Consider the following 18,872-nt stretch of genomic DNA (forward strand, 5'->3'; position numbering starts at 1 on the left):
CGCATCGGTCTCCTCCTTCTTTCTCATCGATCCCCTTCTTCCTCTCTACAGGACGCCTCCCGCAGCAGATCATCGCGCCGCCGCCGCCGCAAATCAGGTGTCCTTCCTTTTCTTCGATCCAACCCAATCTCTTTCCTCTTCTTTAGTCCAATCCTTCTACTTTTTGATCCAACTAGTAAGTGTGCACGTGCAACGCACGTATGATACCATGGTTTTTTTTTGTAAAATTTGTCTTAATCCCTGCACTTGTAGGGGTAGTTTGACCTGAATCATGTACATGTAATCCCCAAAATCGGGCAAGAAACTCACTAATTTCAATTATTAACATCGCAAATCACATTTTCCAGGCGGATTGCCAGACTAAAGTCAGGCTCGGGGCACTCTTGGGCAAGTCACTAAGCTCGCTCGAGTCAATCGCGATCCAAATTGGTGGTAATGTTGAACGAAATCTAAGGATCGAGAGCGGAAGGAAGAGAAGAGCGGAAACCAATAGATGATGAAAGGAAGAGGGGCGGCCATTGATATTTAGGAGGGCGGAAAAGGGGAAAAGACCATCTCTCGACGTCCGGTGCATTTTCCACAAGTGGTGGCCGATGATGGATCGGATGCAAGAGCGGCATTAGTAGATAAGCATTCCACGCTTAGGGCACCGTGCCAGTACGTCAGCTTTCTCACAATGAGGCTAAAGTTATGGAGCGTGTCACCGTGTTCCCGAGCTACATGGTCAACAAGTCACATAGCACGCCAGTGTCCGCCTTGCCCTTTGCTGTGCCGGCACGAGATGGGCATTGTTGGACGAGCTAGTTAGTGCAGTTTGTGATACCCTTTACTTACTGGATCCTGATGTCTCACGTCAACATGTCTGATCTGCTTGCTACTTTCTCCTAGGATAGATCAAAGCTACTGTTAGTTTGACGAATTAAATACGTTACTCAATATCTCTGATCTGCTTGCTACTTTCTCCTAGGGTTAGCTGATCGCAAATCTCACATGTTTCCATTCACATTTACATATGCAACAGAAACAAATAGATTCACAATGCCGGTACTCATATATGTAATAAGATATCGCTGGGCATTTGAAATCTGCAAAGGATGCTTGTGCATTTGGCATCAAGTTGTAATTTAGCAGTGATCATATATAAAATCTGGTTAGCAGAGACCACACTGCAACCCAAAAAGGGAAAGATTACATAATGGTGTGGGAAGAAAGTTTGTATAAAAATAGTAATACAAAATACAATTCTTGTTCTCCTTTATTGTTGACCAATTCTCTGCTCAACATAAATACAATTGCACAAGCTTCAGCAGGGGAAACTAATGTTAATCTCGATATATTTAGTTGTATAATTCTCGTATGGTGTGAGAAAAAATAAATGGGGAAAGTCCGACATACACCATATTTGGCGAGTGCACGCCCTTAGCTCTGCTGTGTACCAAACTGAGATTGACCTCAACACACAACAGCGCAAACGTCCATGCTCAGCCTACACCTATATAATTTCTCAAAAAAGAAATATGACATTCTGGAAGAAAATATACATAATCAGACAAGCATAAACTACAACACAATCTAGCATATCAACATCATGTGCCCTAGAATCATTTAAAAGCAAGTAAAATTAAATTTGGGTGCAGAATCTGATTACCTGAGGTACTCTACAAGCCCATACCTGGTTTGGCAAATCTTCTATACTTTCTTTGCCATGTTGACCATGCCAACCATGCAACTCTAAATTTCCAACGACAACAACAATCGAAGATTTGTCCTCGAATAGTTTCAGTCATTACTACAGAATTGTCAGATGATGGGGCTTGAGTTTTGTACTGACTATACAACATAAAGCAAAACAAAGAAAGCCACCCAAAAAATAGCTATAGAACAAAATTGCACAGAAATAGGCCGAGTCTGATTCAAGAAAGATGTAGTTGTATTGTAAAATAAATTACCGTCCAATATAACCTGAGATAACAAACTGACTTAGTGGCATCTCATCAAGTACCTGTAGGGTGAGGACTATCATTAATCACACAGTTCATTATGAAAGCCTGCTCCTAAAATTGACAAAAAGAGGCCCAATTGTCGTGCATATGGGAGAACATATTGAAGCAAAATTGGAAGATCTAGCTGCACACTTCAGTAAAAAAATACTCCTGTATGCTAAAACAGTATATAATACTTCTTCTAGTGTACAAGAAATATGACAAGAGAAACCAAGGCAAAGTCCACTGTAAATATGAACTTACCGTTATGCAGAAAATATGGAACGTAGCATTACATGAGGTATTTTAATGGAGAAAAACTGGTACCCATGCGGCAATTCTAATCGAGACAATACTTAAATTTCTGCCATAATATAATTATGTACACGAATTCAAGGCAATTAGATTAGAAGCTAAGTCAGAAATTTGCTCGTGTGAGCTAGATTGCACGCAGGAGTTATGGCTTTATAGGATGCATGAAATCTACAAGTTAATTGGAATAGTCTCACTTGCAACATCAGTACATCGCATACACGATGCCATATCAGAAAGCATGCAAACACTTATCTACAGGTCCGAAGGAGCCATGCGAGGGGGAGGAGGCGTTGCTGACCTGTGCATCTTTCAATTGCTGCATCTTTTGTAGCAGCCGCAGTCCCCTAGTGCAGGAGCCAGACGGAGAATCGATGACTCCCGTCGCCCTCCAGCGCCCAAACAGGAAAGGATGTAGGTGCCCTCGTCACCCCGCTTGACCCCGTGGGATTTCTTCCAGTAAGAGCTGCGTCAGCCTCCAGAAAGAGCGGCATCGGCCTCGGCAATGAGCGCATACACGCGCGGCGTCCAGAGCGTGTACCTCGCAGCCGCCTCCTCATCCCGATCCTGTCAGATCCCATCCCCACACCAACACCCCGCAGGGGAAGAATGCAGCGAGCCAGTGAGGAACAGATTCCACTCGCCGAAGGCGGCCACCGGAGGAGATGCGTGGGGATCGGGGGGAGGCGGGCGGGAAGGCCAGATGGGTGGAAGGGGAAGGTGGAAGGAGGACCGGTGCTACGCGTGGGAGCGACGGCAAGGTTTTTTGGAGGGCGAACGGATATTTAGGACAGTAAAACTGAGCCTAAAGGGAGCCTTCTCACGACTTCAGTGTTTATGGCCGTCCATTCGAGTGATCTGGTCGATCTGAGTCGTTAGATCTACTGCCAATGTCGAGCTCCACCGCAGTTTTTTTCCTGGCCCAACTGTCCTAAAGGGCCTCTACTCCGGAAGAAAAAACGGAGATATGTGGTGCACTGGGCTTTTGTGCCGGCCCATTTGTCTAACCCGCATGCTATAGGGCCAGATCATCGACCTGAGCGCCGAATCCCTAGCCTCCCGAAGAAAAATCGTTCGGTCCCTGCCAGAGGAAAGGTCAATAGGATTGATTGGCTCGATCCAGCCGAGCGGGATGCAGGCGACGCGAGAATCCCTGGATTCAACCGACGCATGCGATTTGTCTACGAGGGGATCCAGCTGACGGGTGCCATGCGGGTCGAGGCAATAGGTATTCAGGGTGTTCGGCAGTCCCGTGAGGCAGATCGACAATCGAAACTGGTCCTTTGGGATTTGAAGAAGGTAATCAATCTTCAGTTTCTAGGGTCATTCATGGTGGATGATGTATGGCACTCGCCGATGGCAATTAATCAAGGTGTGTGTCTTTCTATTTTCCAACTTGTGTTGTATATATGCTCCCTCGCATGGCCCTCTCAATCACCGTTCTTGCTCCTTTTCTTTAAAACTGAATCACCGCTCTTACTCAGCACGGTTCTCGGCTAGGTTGGCCTCTATCTTTGTTTCTCCCCTTTCCTCTACTATCCCTTCTTCCACCCATGCTAATTCCATTCCTACCCCGCAGGTGGTGACTGTTGTTTCACGCTGGTGAGAAGATATTGCACAAAGCTTAGGTGATCAAAACCCACCCCAAAATCCCCACCAATCAGGTAAAACCCTGTACATGAGGGCACAATAAACATTTTCTTTGTCAAAGAAATTCTTGATTAACTATGACTGTGTTGTTGATGCTTGGTTTCTTTTTTCAAGATTTGGCTTCAGTTTAGGTAAATCATCAATTTGTTTCTGGGTAATCTCTATTCTTACCAGATTTACATATTAGAGAACAATATGTACTCTAGATTAAGATGCCGTCATGAAATCATTTATCTGAACATAGCAAAGAAGATTTAGAAGTTGGGGATAGAGAAGTAGTACAGGAATGCAATTTATCGTGTAGGGCTGAATCGGCATTTTGTAAAATTTCCAATGAAACACGTGTGGAGGCTACAATCAGGTATAGTCCAGTTTGTGATACACCAAACGCAATCTGAGAGGGTTAGGAATATAGAGAGAAGATGGTAATTATGGACAGAGGAGAGGAATAAATGTGATCAACATATATATGTAGTAACTGGAGAGATGATGTGGTGGAGTGGAATTTGAGTAGGTGGTGAAGCAGAATTTGGGTAGGTGACGAGTTTATTAGCTCTGTCCATTTGGTAAGATGTACTAAATGGGGCCTTATGTATAATGAATGTTAGCTACAGGAGCACATCTCTGTATGGATTGAATTCACTTGAGGAGCTGCACTTGAATACTATCTTGAAGCTTATAACTTGTGTCTTGTTGCTGTGCAAAGAAATGAATGGAACAATGATATTTTTAGTATCAGGAAATAGACATGTGTGTGTGTGTGACCATCCGGGATGCAGCTAGAGCTATGAGATGAGTTTGACTCCACTAAGCTTTGTTTGATAAATAGTGTTCAATCCCCTGTTGGGTTTCACACATTATTACCTTGCCTTAGAAACAGATTGGATGAATGAAACTATACTATGGTTAGTGCCAGAAAGTTGAATTGTTTCTATATATGAGAAAAACGAAATGTCAGTGCCACTGTTCTATTCCTTCTAGATTCCAGTAAGTTGAATCAGTTTGGATAAAATCAAAATGTTAGCGACCCTGTAATTTTGCACAATATGGATTCTTGTATTCCTCATTTTCTTTTTTCATTTAAAATCACAGTATGGTTCATTGTGTTATGACCTGAATCTTGATGTGATGTACAATAGTATGAGTGTGATGTCTGATGATCTTGAGAAAATGGTTAATACATGAAAGTTGAAAGTATACAAAGCTATTGTCAATGAAGTAAAAGATGCACTTTATTAACAAACAATTAAAGGTTGGTTTCAGTTTTATATATAAGTGTAACGAAAAAGTAAATAGACATCAGTTTATGTCCCTTCTGCTATGCTTGATACAAAGCTATGTCAGACTCTGTCATTTAGGCACAAGTTCTTTTTCGATTGTTCGTTCATTTATATATGTTTCTCTAGTAGGAAACCATGTTCATCAGATGGCATAACTCTGAGGCATGGAAATAAAAATAGAGTGCCTAAATAATTTTGTTCTATCCTCCTCATTTCTTGCTTATAATCAGTGTTGCCAAAATTTGTTGTTACTCTGAACATACAATGATGATGGAATACATGAAGAAGGTGTTGGGGAACGTAGTAATTTCAAAAAATTTCCTACGCACACGCAAGATCATGGTGATGCATAGCAACGAGAGGGGAGAGTGTTGTCCACGTACCCTCGTAGACCGAAAGCGGAAGTGTTATCACAACGCGGTTGATGTAGTCGTACGTCTTCACGATCCGACCGATCAAGTACCGAACGCACGGCACCTCCGAGTTCAGCACACGTTCAGCTCGATGACGTCCCTCGAACTCCGATCCAGCCGAGTGTTGAGGGAGAGTTTGGTCAGCACGACGGCGTGGTGACGATGATGATGTTCTACCGACGCAGGGCTTCGCCTAAACTCCGCAACGATATTATCGAGGTGTAATATGGTGGAGGGGGGCACCGCACACGGCTAAAATATCGTATATCAATTGTCGTGTCTTTGGGGTGCCCCCTGCCCCCGTATATAAAGGAGCAAGGGGGAGGCAGCCGGCCAAGGGGAGAGGCGCGCCAAAGGGGGGAGTCCTACTCCCACCGGGAGTAGGACTCCTCCTTTCCTTGTTGGAGTAGGAAAAGGGAAGGGACAAGGAGAAAGAAGGAAGGGGGCGCCCCCCTCCCTAGTCCAATTCGGACTAGTCCATGGGGAGGGGTGCGGCCACCCTTTGGGGCCTTTCTCTCCTTTCCCGTATGGCCCATTAAGGCCCAATACGAATTCTCGTAACTCTCCGGTACTCCGAAAAATACCCGAATCACTCGGAACCTTTCCGATGTCCGAATATAGTCGTCCAATATATCGATCTTTACGTCTCGACCATTTCGAGACTCCTCGTCATGTCCCCGATATCATCCGGGACTCCGAACTCCTTCGGTACATCAAAACATATAAACTCATAATATAACTGTCATCGTAACGTTAAGCGTGCGGACCCTACGGGTTCGAGAACTATGTAGACATGACCGAGACACCTCTCCGGTCAATAACCAGTAGCGGGACCTGGATGCCCATATTGGCTCCCACATATTCTACGAAGATCTTTATCGGTCAGACCGCATAACAACATACGTTGTTCCCTTTGTCATCGGTATGTTACTTGCCCGAGATTCGATTGTCGGTATCTCAATACCTAGTTCAATCTCGTTACCGGCAAGTCTCTTTACTCGTTCCGTAATACATCATCCCGCAACTAACTCATTAGTTACAATGCTTGCAAGGCTTATAGTGATGTGCATTACCGAGTGGGCCCAGAGATACCTCTCCGACAATCGGAGTGACAAATCCTAATCTCGAAATACGCCAACCCAACAAGTACCTTTGGAGACACCTGTAGAGCACCTTTATAATCACCCAGTTACGTTGTGACGTTTGGTAGCACACAAAGTGTTCCTCCGGTAAACGGGAGTTGCATAATCTCATAGTCATAGGAACATGTATAAGTCATGAAGAAAGCAATAGCAACATACTAAACGATCGAGTGCTAAGCTAACGGAATGGGTCAAGTCAATCACGTCATTCTCCTAATGAGGTGATCCCGTTAATCAAATGACAACTCATGTCTATGGCTAGGAAACATAACCATCTTTGATTAACGAGCTAGTCAAGTAGAGGCATACTAGTGACACTCTGTTTGTCTATGTATTCACACATGTATTATGTTTCCTGTTAATACAATTCTAGCATGAATAATAAACATTTATCATGATATAAGGAAATAAATAATAACTTTATTATTGCCTCTAGGGCATATTTCCTTCAGTCTCCCACTTGCACTAGAGTCAATAATCTAGTTCACATCGCCATGTGATTTAATATCAATAGTTCACATTACCATGTGATTAACACCCATAGTTCACATCGTCATGTGACCAACACCCAAAGGGTTTACTAGAGTCAATAATCTAGTTTACATCGCTATGTGATTAACACCCAAAGAGTACTAAGGTGTGATCATGTTTTGATTGTGAGATAATTTTAGTCAACGTGTCTGTCACATTCAGATCCGTAAGTATTTTGCAAATTTCTATGTCTACAATGCTCTGCATGGAGCTACTCTAGCTAATTGCTTTCACTTTTCAATATGTATCTAGACCGAGACTTAGAGTCATCTAGATTAGTGTCAAAACTTGCATCGACGTAACCCTTTACGACGAACCTTTTGTCACTTCCATAATCGAGAAACATATCCTTATTCCACTAAGGATAATTTTGACCGCTGTCCAGTGATCTACTCCTAGATCACTATTGTTCTCCCTTGCCAAAATCAGTGTAGGGTATACAATAGATCTGGTACACAGCATGGCATACTTTATAGAACCTATGGCCAAGGCATAGGGAATGACTTTCATTCTCTTTCTATCTTCTACCGTGGTCGGGCTTTGAGTCTTACTCAATTTCACACCTTGTAACACAGGCAAGAACTCTTTCTTTGACTGTTCTATTTTGAACTACTTCAAAATCTTGTTAAGGTATGTACTCATTGAAAAAAAAACTTATCAAGCGTCTTGATCTATCTCTATAGATCTTGATGCTCAATATGTAAGCAGCTTCACCGAGGTCTTTCTTTGAAAAACTCCTTTCAAACACTCCTTTTATGCTTTGCAGAATAATTCTACATTATTTCCGATCAATAATATGTCATTCACATATACTTATCAGAAATGTTGTAGTGCTCCCACTCACTTTCTTGTAAATACAGGCTTCACCGCAAGTCTGTATAAAACTATATCCTTTGATCAACTTATCAAAGCGTATATTCCAACTCTGAGATGTTTGCACCAGTCCATAGATGGATCGCTGGAGCTTGCATATTTTGTTAGCACTTTTAGGATTGACAAAACCTTCTGGTTGCATCATATACAACTCTTCCTTAATAAATCCATTAAGGAATGCAGTTTTGTTTATCCATTTGCCATATTTCATAAAATGCGGCAATTGCTAACATGATTCAGACAGACTTAAGCATAGATACGAGTGAGAAACTCTCATCGTAGTCAACACCTTGAACTTGTCGAAAACCTTTTTGCGACAATTCTAGCTTTGTAGACAGTAACACTACTATCATTGTCTGTCTTTCTCTTGAAGATCCATTTAATCTCAATGGCTTGCCGATCATTGGGCAAGTCAATCAAAGTCCATACTTTGTTCTCAAACATGGATCTCATCTCAGATTTCATGGCCTCAAGCCATTTTGCGGAATCTGGGCTCATCATCGCTTCCTCATAGTTCGTAGGTTCGTCATGGTCTAGTAACATAACCTCCAGAACAGGATTACCGTACCACTCTGGTGAGGATCTTACTCTGGTTTACCTACGAGGTTTGGTAGTAACTTGATCTGAAGTTACATGATCATCATCATTAACTTCCTCACTAATTGGTGTAGGAGTCACAGGAACATATTTCTGTGATGAACTACTTTCCAATAAGGGAGCAGGTACAGTTACCTCATCAAGTTCTACTTTCCTCCCACTCACTTCTTTCGAGAGAAACTCCTTCTCTAGAAAGGATCCATTTTTAGCAACGAATGTCTTGCCTTCGGATCTGTGATAGAAGGTGTACCCAACTGTCTCCTTTGGGTATCCTATGAAGACACATTTCTCCGATTTGGGTTTGAGCTTATCAGGATGAAACCTTTTCACATAAGCATCGCAACCCCAAACTTTAAGAAACGACAACTTTGGTTTTTTGCCAAACCACAGTTCATAAGATGTCGTCTCAACGGATTTAGATGGTACCCTATTTAACGTGAATGCAGCTGTCTCTAATGCATAACCCCAAAACGATAGTGGTAGATCGGTAAGAGACATCATATATCGCACCATATCTAAAGTACGGTTACGATGTTCGGACACACCATTACACCGTGGTGTTCCAGGTGGCGTGAGTAGTGAAACTATTTCACATTGTTTTAACTGAAGGCCAAACTCGTAACTCAAATACTCTTCTCCACGATCAGATCGTAGAAACTTTATTTTCTTGTTACGATGATTTTCCGCTTCACTCTGAAATTATATGAACTTTTCAAATGTTTCAGACTTCTGTTTCATTAAGTAGATATACCCATATCTGCTCAAATCATCTGTGAAGGTCAGAAAATAATGATACCGGCTACGAGCCTCAATTTTCATCGGACCACATACATCTGTATGTATGATTTCCAACAAATCTGTTGCTCTCTCCATAGTTCCAGAGAACGGCGTTTTAGTCATCTTGCCCATGAGGCACGGTTCGCAAGCATCAAGTGATTCATAATCAAGTGATTCCAAAATCCCATCAGTATGGAGTTTCTTCATGCGCTTTACACCAATATGACCTAAACGGCAGTGCCACAAATAAGTTGCACTATCATTATTAACTTTGCATCTTTTGGCTTCAATATTATGAATATGTGTATCACTACGATCGAGATCCAACAAACCATTTTCATTGGTGTGTATGACCATAGAAGGTTTTTATTCATGTAAACAGAACAACAATTGTTCTCTAACTTAAATGAATAACCGTATTGCAATAAACATGATCAAATCATATTCATGCTCAACGCAAACACCAAATAACACTTATTTAGTTTCAACACTAATCCCGAAAGTATAGGGAGTGTGCGATGATGATCATATCAATCTTGGAACTACTTCCAACACACATCGTCACCTCGCCTTTTACTAGTCTCTGTTTATTCTGCAACTCCCGTTTCGAGTTACTACTTTAGCAACTGAACCAGTATCAAATACCGAGGGGTTGCTATAAACACTAGTAAAGTACACATCAATAACATGTATATCCAATATACCTTTGTTCACTTTGCCATCCTTCTTATCCACCAAATAGTTGGGGTAGTTCCGCTTCCAGTGACCAGTCCCTTTGCAGTAGAAGCACTTAGTCTCAGGCTTAGGACCAGACTTAGGCTTCTTCACTTGAGCAGCAACTTGCTTGCCGTTCTTCTTGAAGTTCCCCTTCTTCCCTTTGCCCTTTTCTTGAAACTAGTGGTCTCGTCAACCATCAACACTTGATGTTTTTCTTGATTTCTACCTTCGTCGATTTCAGCATCACGAAGAGCTCGGGAATTACTTTCGTCATCCCTTGCATACTGTAGTTCATCACGAAGTTCTACAAACTTGGTGATGGTGACTAGAGAATTCTTTCAATCACTATTTTATCTGGAAGATTAACTTCCACTTGATTCAAGCGATTGTAGTACCCAGACAATCTGAGCACATGCTCACTAGTTGAGCGATTCTCCTCCATCTTTTAGCTATAGAACTTGTTGGAGACTTCATATCTCTCAACTCGGGTATTTGCTTGAAATATTAACTTCAACTCCTGGAAGATCTCATATGGTCCATGACGTTCAAAACGTCTTTGAAGTCCCGATTCTAAGCCGTTAAGCATGGTGCACTAAACTATCAAGTAGTCATCATATTGAGCTAGCCAAACGTTCATAACGTCTGCATCTGCTCCTGCAATAGGTCTGTCACCTAGCAGTGCATTAAGGACATAATTCTTCTGTGCAGCAATGAGGATAATCCTTAGATCACGGATCCAATCCGCATCTTTGCTACTAACATCTTTCAACATAATTTTCTCTAGGAACATATCAAAAATAAACACAGGGAAGCAACAACGCGAGCTATTGATCTATGACATAATTTGCAAAAATACTATCAGGACTAAGTTCATGATAAATTTAAGTTCAATTAATCATATTACTTAAGAACTCCCACTTAGATAGACATCCCTCTAATCCTCTAAGTGATCACGTGATCCATATCAACTAAACCATGTTCGATCATCACGTGAGATGGAGTAGTTTCAACGGTGAACATCACTATGTTGATCATATCTACTATATGATTCACGCTCGACCTTTCGGTCTCCGTGTCCCGAGGCCATATCTGCATATGCTAGGCTCGTCAAGTTTAACCTGAGTATTCCGCGTGTGCAACTGTTTTGCACCCGTTGTATTTGAACGTAGAGCCTATCACACCCGATCATCACGTGGTGTCTCAGCACGAAGAACTTTTGCAACGGTGCATACTCAGGGAGAACACTTTTATCTTGAAATTTTAGTGAGAGATCATCTTATAATGCTACCGTCAATCAAAGCAAGATAAGATGCATAAAGGATTAACATCACATGCAATCAATATAAGTGATATGATATGGCCATCATCATCTTGTGCTTGTGATCTCCATCTCCGAAGCACCGTCATGATCACCATCGTCACCGGCGCGACACCTTGATCTCCATCGTAGTATCGTTGTCGTCTCGCCAACTTATTGCTTTTACGACTATCGCTACCGCTTAGTGATAAAGTAAAACAATTACATGGCGATTGCATTGCATACAATAAAGCGACAACCATATGGCTCCTGCCAGTTGCCGATAACTCGGTTACAAAACATGATCATCTCATACAATAAAATATAGTATCATGTCTTGACCATATCACATCACAACATGCCCTGCAAAAACAAGTTAGATGTCCTCTACTTTGTTGTTGCAAATTTTACGTGGCTGCTACGGGCTTAGCAAGAACCGTTCTTACCTACGCATCAAAATCACAACGATAGTTTGTCAAGTTGTTGCTGTTTTAACCTTCGCAAGGACCGGGCGTAGCCACACTCGGTTCAACTAAAGTGAGAGAGACAGACACCCGCCGGTCACCTTTAAGCAACGAGTGCTCGCAACGGTGAAACCAGTCTCGCGTAAGCGTACGCGTAATGTCGGTCCGGGCCGCTTCATCTCACAATACCGCCGAACCAAAGTATGACATGCTGCTAAGCAGTATGACTTATATCGCCCACAACTCACTTGTGTTCTACTCGTGCATAACATCAACGCATAAAACCAGACTCTGATACCACTGTTGGGGAACGTAGTAATTTCAAAAAATTTCCTACGCACACGGAAGCATCAACACCAATATGCTTGGTGAGCTCATGCTTCACAGGATCGCTCGCAATGCTAATAGCACCTGTACTGTCAGATAAGAGCAGAGTCGGTGTAGTGACAGAAACACCAAAATCCTGAAGTAACCACCGTAACCAAGTCACCTCTGCCGTCAAAAGAGCCATGGCTCGCAACTCAGCCTCAGCACTAGAACGGGAAACTGCAATCTGTTTCTTCGTCTTCCAGGCAATGAGAGAACCGCCAAGAAAAACACAGTAAGCAGAAAGTGAACGGCGATCAGAAGGATCACTAGCCCACATAGCATCCGCATAGGCCTGAAGCTGTAAAGAACTGGAGTTAGGAAAGAATAGACGGTGAGAGATCGTGCCCCGAAGATATCGGAGAACACGAAGGAGATGACTATAGTGAACCGATGTGGGAGCAGAGACAAACTGACTCAGAATATGAACCGGATAAGAGATGTCCGGACGAGTGACAGCTAGATAGACAAGACTGCCAACAAGATGACGATAACGCGTCGGGTCAGAGAGAGGATCACCATCAGTAGCACGGAGGTGAACATTGAGCTCCATAGGAGTCTCAACAATGCGCTCGTCAGTAAGAGCAGCACGAGCAAGAAGATCCTGGATATACTTTTCCCGGGATATAAAAAAGCCATCAGAGGTAGAAGAGACTTCAATCCCAAGAAAGTAGCGAAGAGGTCCAAGATCAGACATAAGAAACTGCTCACTAAGACGGGCCTTTACAAAGGCAATATACTCGGGGTCATCCCCAGTGATGACCATATCATCAACATAGAGAAGAAGAGTACGGCCACGAGGAGAAAGGTGAATAAACAATGCTGGATCATGAGCACTTGCTGAAAAACCAGCAGAAGTGACAACAGAGGCAAAACGCTCAAACAAGGCGCGAGGGGCTTGCTTAAGGCCATAGAGAGAGCGACGAAGACGACACACCATGCCATCAGGAACAGAATACCCAGGTGGTGGCTGCATGTACACCTCCTCACGCAGCTCACCATTAATAAAGGCATTCTTAACATCAAGCTGAGATATAGACCAGTGGCGTGCAGAGGCAACGGCAAGAAGTGTACGAATAGTGGTCATATGGGCCACAGGAGCAAAAGTCTCGTCATAATCACGACCATGCTCCTACTGAAAACCACGAGCCACGAGACGAGCTTTGTGACGCTCAAGAGAACCATCAGAGCGAGTCTTAGCCTTGTAGACCCACTTACAAGTGATGGGACGGACTCCGGGAGGAAGAGAAACCAGATCCCAGGTACCAGTGCGTTCAAGAGCAGCAATCTCCTTTGCCATCGCAAACTGCAAGGATGAACAACAGCCTGACGGTAAGAAGTCGGCTCAAGAACAGCAGCACCAGCGGTGGGAAATCCAAAGCGATCAATAGGCGGACGAGGACGAGAACGCAAGCCATAAGTAGGCTGAGAGGAAGAGGACGACTCATCCAAGGAAGCATCCACAAGTCGTGAACGACGAGTGTAATGCTGAGGAAAAGATGGAACAAGAGAAGGAGGAATTGCCAAGGTAGAATCGGGGGGTGGCGACGAAGAAGTCACCGGAGATGAAGGTGTAGAATCCGGTGACATGCTAGGTGAGGAGACCGGGGAAGATGGTGGCTGCAAATCGACGAGGCGTGGAGAAGCAGAGGGAGTGGAACGAATAGGCACAGGCGCGACGGGGGTGATAGGTGAGTCAGGAAAAGTGAGGAAAGAGATATCCTCCACGGAAAAAATCGATGAAGATGGGCGTGGGTAGAAAGGACGAGACTCATCAAAAGTCACATCTCGAGATATACGCATCCGACGACCGGTAGGATCCCAACAACGATAGCCCTTATGTTCATCACTGTAGCCTAAGAAGACACACTCAACAGACTGAGCGGTCAGTTTGGTGCGTTCGCGAGGGGCAAGAAGAACATAGCAAACACAACCAAACAAGCGAAGCATCGAATAATCGGGAGAACGATCAAAAAGACGCTCAAAAGGAACACCACCCTGCAAAGCAGCGGACGGCTGAAGGTTGATGAGATAGGCGGAAGTGGAGATAGCCTCAGCCCAAAAATGAGGCGGAAGAGAGGCGGCGATCATCATCGCACGAGCCGTCTCAAGAAGGTGACGATGCTTGCGCTCAGACACGCCATTCTGAGCATGAGCACCAGGACAAGAGAACTGGGCAAGAGTACCCTGCTCAGCAAGGACACCACGCAACATCTTAGAGATATACTCGCCAGCGGAGTCAGCACGAAAAACACGAATGGGTGAAGAGAACTGAGTATGAACCATGGCAGCAAAACGCTTATAAATAGACAACACCTCACTACGAGAAGTCATGAAATAAAGCCATGTGTAACGAGAAAAATCATCGATGAAAATAATATAGTATTTATGACCACCTTTCGAAGCGAAAGGAGCCGGACCCCATACATCAGAATGGACTAAATCAAAAGGACGCTTAGACACTGACTCACTATGTGAATATGGTAACTGAATCTGCTTGCCAAGACGACAACCCTGACACTCTAAAGAGACATCTCCTGAGACAGACCCCAGAAGACCTCGACGAACTAAAGACGATAACCGAGAACCACACAGATGACCAAGTCGATGATGCCACTGCTTGAAGGAACCAGTAACAGAGGCGACAGCAGCGGAGGGACTGGCGATGGTGGTGGCAGCGGAAGGAACATGAAGCCAGTCCAACTCCCAAAGACCCTGAGAATCACGGCGGCGAGGGCCAGCCCCAACCAGAGTGTGCGTGCGACGATCCTGGACAGAACAAGAGTCAACGTCAAGGATGACACGACAACCAGAATCAGTAAGTTGACCGGCAGAAAACAGATTCATGGTAAGTCGAGGAACATGAGCAACATCAGGAACAGAATAAGGAGTGGAAAGATGGCCTCTACTAGCAACAGAAAGTGGAGTACCATCAGCAGTGAAGACATGAACAGGAGAATCCAGCGATCGAAGAGAGGACAAAGCGGAAGAATGAGAAGACATATGAAAAGAAGCTCCAGAGTCCAGAACCCATGGGGATGTACCTGACTGTGTAGAGGGCGGGTGCTCAGTGCGGGAAGCATCAGTCACAGAACCAGCAGTACCCGTCGAGGAAGAACCTGAGGCCGCGAGCAGACGCTTAAGTCTCAGAATATCCTGCTCAGTCAAAGCAATGGCTGAAGCTGTCGAGGGAGATGACGAAGTCCCTGAGGAGGATGAGCGCGCCTTGCGTAGGTGTTTCCGCTTTGTGTAGCACTGGGACTCAATATGACCATCAATGTTGCAGTAGTCACAATGTGAACGGGGGCGACCTGAGCCTCCAGAAGGAGTGGGCAAGAGCGGCGGAGCACTCGAGCGAGAATGGGGCGGTGCAGCAGGTGGAGTGGAAGAAGCCCGAGTAGCAAGCACAGAGGGAACCTCCAGCAAACCAGCACCACGTAAGCGAGTCTCCTCAGCACGAATCTCTGAAAGCGCCTCCATGAGAGAAATGCGGCCACGAGCGAACAACTGAGCACGCCGGGGCTCAAACTCGGCGCGAGACAGGAACTCGTAGACGCGATGAAACTCCAAGTTGGCCTGGACAGCCTGGCAGCAGGGGCAAGTACGACAACCAGCACTGCGGAGAGAATCAAGCTGGCGCCAGATAGCAGAACTCTGTGCATAAAAGTCATCAACAGTAGAGTCACCCTGCTGAAGAGCATGCTCCTGACGCACCACAGAAAGGTATAAGGCATCACCAGAGGGCTCATAGCGCTGACGAAGACAGGTCCACATCTGAAAGACAGTAGGAAGACCCAGAAACTCAGAAGCAAACTGAGGCAGAACACTAGCAGTGAGAACAGCTGCAGCACGAGCATCATCATCAAGCCACTGGGTGTAAACAGACAAAGCACCATGATACGTCTGAAGAGCCTCCTCATAAGCCAAAACCCTCTCATCATAAGCACGATCAACAGTCTCATCAGCAAGCTTAGCCGCATCCTTGGCGGCCTGAGTAGCATCCGTAGGAAGAACCAGTGGAGTCGGCGGAGTAGGGGCCACCGGAGGGACCGGACGTGGCGGACAGCAGACCTCGCTAGAAAGAACACCCCAGAGACGAATGCCGCGCATGTGAATGCACATGAAGCCAGCGAACTCGGTGTAGTTGGTACCATCGAAGATCACCGGACAGTGAGGGACAGCAACATAGCCCGATGCAGCAGACATTTTTTGTTTTTTGTTTTTTTTTGGGCAAAGATCCGAAAGCAGCAGAGGCCGGACGAGGACGGCGGCTGGGAGCGGGATCCGGCACGGGCGGCAGGGGATCTCGATCGGGGCCGGCTAGGCAGGAGCAGGCCGGCTGGGAGCGGCGTCGATCAGGGCCGGCTGAGCGCAGGAGGGAGCAAGCCGGCTGGATCTTGGACGGGAGCAGGCCGGCTGGGAGCTGCGCCGATCGGACCGGCTAGAGCGTGACGAGATCGATCGGGGCCGGCTGGGCGCAGGAGATCGATCGGGGGCCTCCCTGCTTCGATCGAGGAGAAGAGGAGAAGACTGGACACGATCGGGAGGAGAGGCGCCTGGCGGGAGGGGACGCAGCAGCGGCGCCGAGGCGAAGAGAGAACGCGGCGGCGGCGGGAGTGGATCGAAGCACGAGTTGCGCGTGCGAAAAAAAGAGACCTAATGCTCTAATACCATGTTAGGAATAAGCAACTTGTATTCCCATGAGGCCATAGGCCGATATATATACATGTACAGGTGTGGAACATATGCAGGAAACCCCTTATACAACAGGATAAATACAAAGGGGTACATGACCTATATTATAACTCTAACTAATAATCACTTCAAGGATTATTTGATATCTATTCCAAGGCATGAACTGCTTAATTTTGCTAACTGAAATGCAAATCAAATAATTCTCTTTTTAAGAAAACAGTAGAAATGATAAGCTTAAAATTTCCGCAGAGTTCACCAAGAAGATATCACTAATATAATTCTAAAATGGACAGAACAACACAAAATAAGAAAGGACCAAGGACCCTTGACTCTCTGTAGCAGTTTTCTTTCCTGTAACTTGATAAATAATTCTTTCCACCATTTTCTAGAGCTCAAGACCTATGCTGATGCATATATCAATTTTAATTAGTTTATTCCTTTTTATTAAATAACACATTAACCACTGTTGCTGATGCATATATCGATTCCAATTAGTTTCTCATTTCTATTAAATAACATACTCTTACACATTCCAAAACTACCGTGCAGGAAAGCCAATTGAGTTTCAATCTTTGTTAGTGGATGCCAAGGAACAAAGAAGAAAGAGTTAGAGAGCGATATGCACAGATGAGTAATGAAGAAAAGCAGGAAAAACAAAAAAACAACGTGAAGCTTATCAGAGAAACAAGACAAAAATATGCACACAGAAAAGGCAGAAATATGCAAATATGCAGACAGAAGCAGAGATGACCAATGAAGAAAAGCAGAGAAAGCAGGACAAGCTGAACAAATGCCGTGAAGCCTATCAGCAAAACAAAACCAAAAAAAAGGCACAAAATAGGGAGATATATGCAAACATGCAACCAGAACAAAAGAAAGCTAGAATACAACAAATTACAGCTAGCCAAGAGTTGAAGCGCAGTATGTTGAGATGGATGTGTGGCCACACGAGGAAGGATCGAGTCCAGAATGATGATATACGAGATAGAGTTGGGGTAGCACCAATTGAGGAGAAGCTTGTCCAACATCGTCTGAGATGGTTTGGGCATATTCAGCGCAGGCCTCCAGATGCTCCAGTGCATAGCGGACGGCTAAAGCGTGCGGAGAATGTCAAGAGAGGGCGGGGTCGACCGAATTTGACATGGGAGGAGTCCGTTAAGAGAGACCTGAAGGATTGGAGTATCACCAAAGAGCTAGCTATAGACAGGGGTGCGTGGAAGCTTGCTATCCATGTGCCAGAGCCATGAGTTGGTTGCGAGATCTTATGAGTTTCACCTCTAGCCTACCCCAACTTGTTTGGGACTAAAGGCTTTGTTATTGTTGTTGTTGCAAGAGTTGAAGCGCAGCACACCAAGCAAAGATTCAATTGCGATGGAGAATCCTGCATATGTTGCAACTCAAAAGGAAGTTAGTACATCCAAATTTAGTGAAAAACACGTAAAGCGTGTGACACCCGGAGAAAGGCAAACATTGCTACGCCGCTGTAACAAAGAATTCTCGACAAGGCGGATGAAAACTGTTTCTGTATCATCAAAAGAAGAAGCATCTATGACAGAAACCGGCAACGATGGCACGGAACCTCTACAGCAACCAGAGGTCATGATTTATGGTAATACTCTAAATTTTATACAATACTTGCATTCAAAATAACATCTTTATGTACAAATAACCATCGTTGTGCGTAGACATCCCCTCGTCAATGTTTCCAAGCATCAAAGAAGCAGATGCCACAACAGAAACAACCTACAACGACAATCACAGCAAGGTGGCTTTGTG

The 18,872-nt window shown here is 44.6% G+C and overlaps 1 long non-coding RNA gene across 1 annotated transcript; it reads right to left on the reverse strand.

Annotated features, from left to right (window-relative positions):
* Positions 1 to 1,120: 1,120 nt before the first annotated feature.
* LOC123078299 (uncharacterized) lies at positions 1,121 to 3,080 on the reverse strand. The gene is made up of 2 exons (XR_006437323.1): positions 2,596 to 3,080; positions 1,121 to 2,002 (listed from the first exon to the last, which is right to left on the reverse strand). It is a non-coding gene; the product is annotated as an uncharacterized lncRNA (long non-coding RNA).
* Between the last annotated feature and the right edge of the window lie 15,792 nt (positions 3,081 to 18,872).

This window comes from Triticum aestivum, chromosome 3D (genome assembly GCF_018294505.1).
Source record: "Triticum aestivum cultivar Chinese Spring chromosome 3D, IWGSC CS RefSeq v2.1, whole genome shotgun sequence".
NCBI lineage: Eukaryota > Viridiplantae > Streptophyta > Magnoliopsida > Poales > Poaceae > Triticum > Triticum aestivum.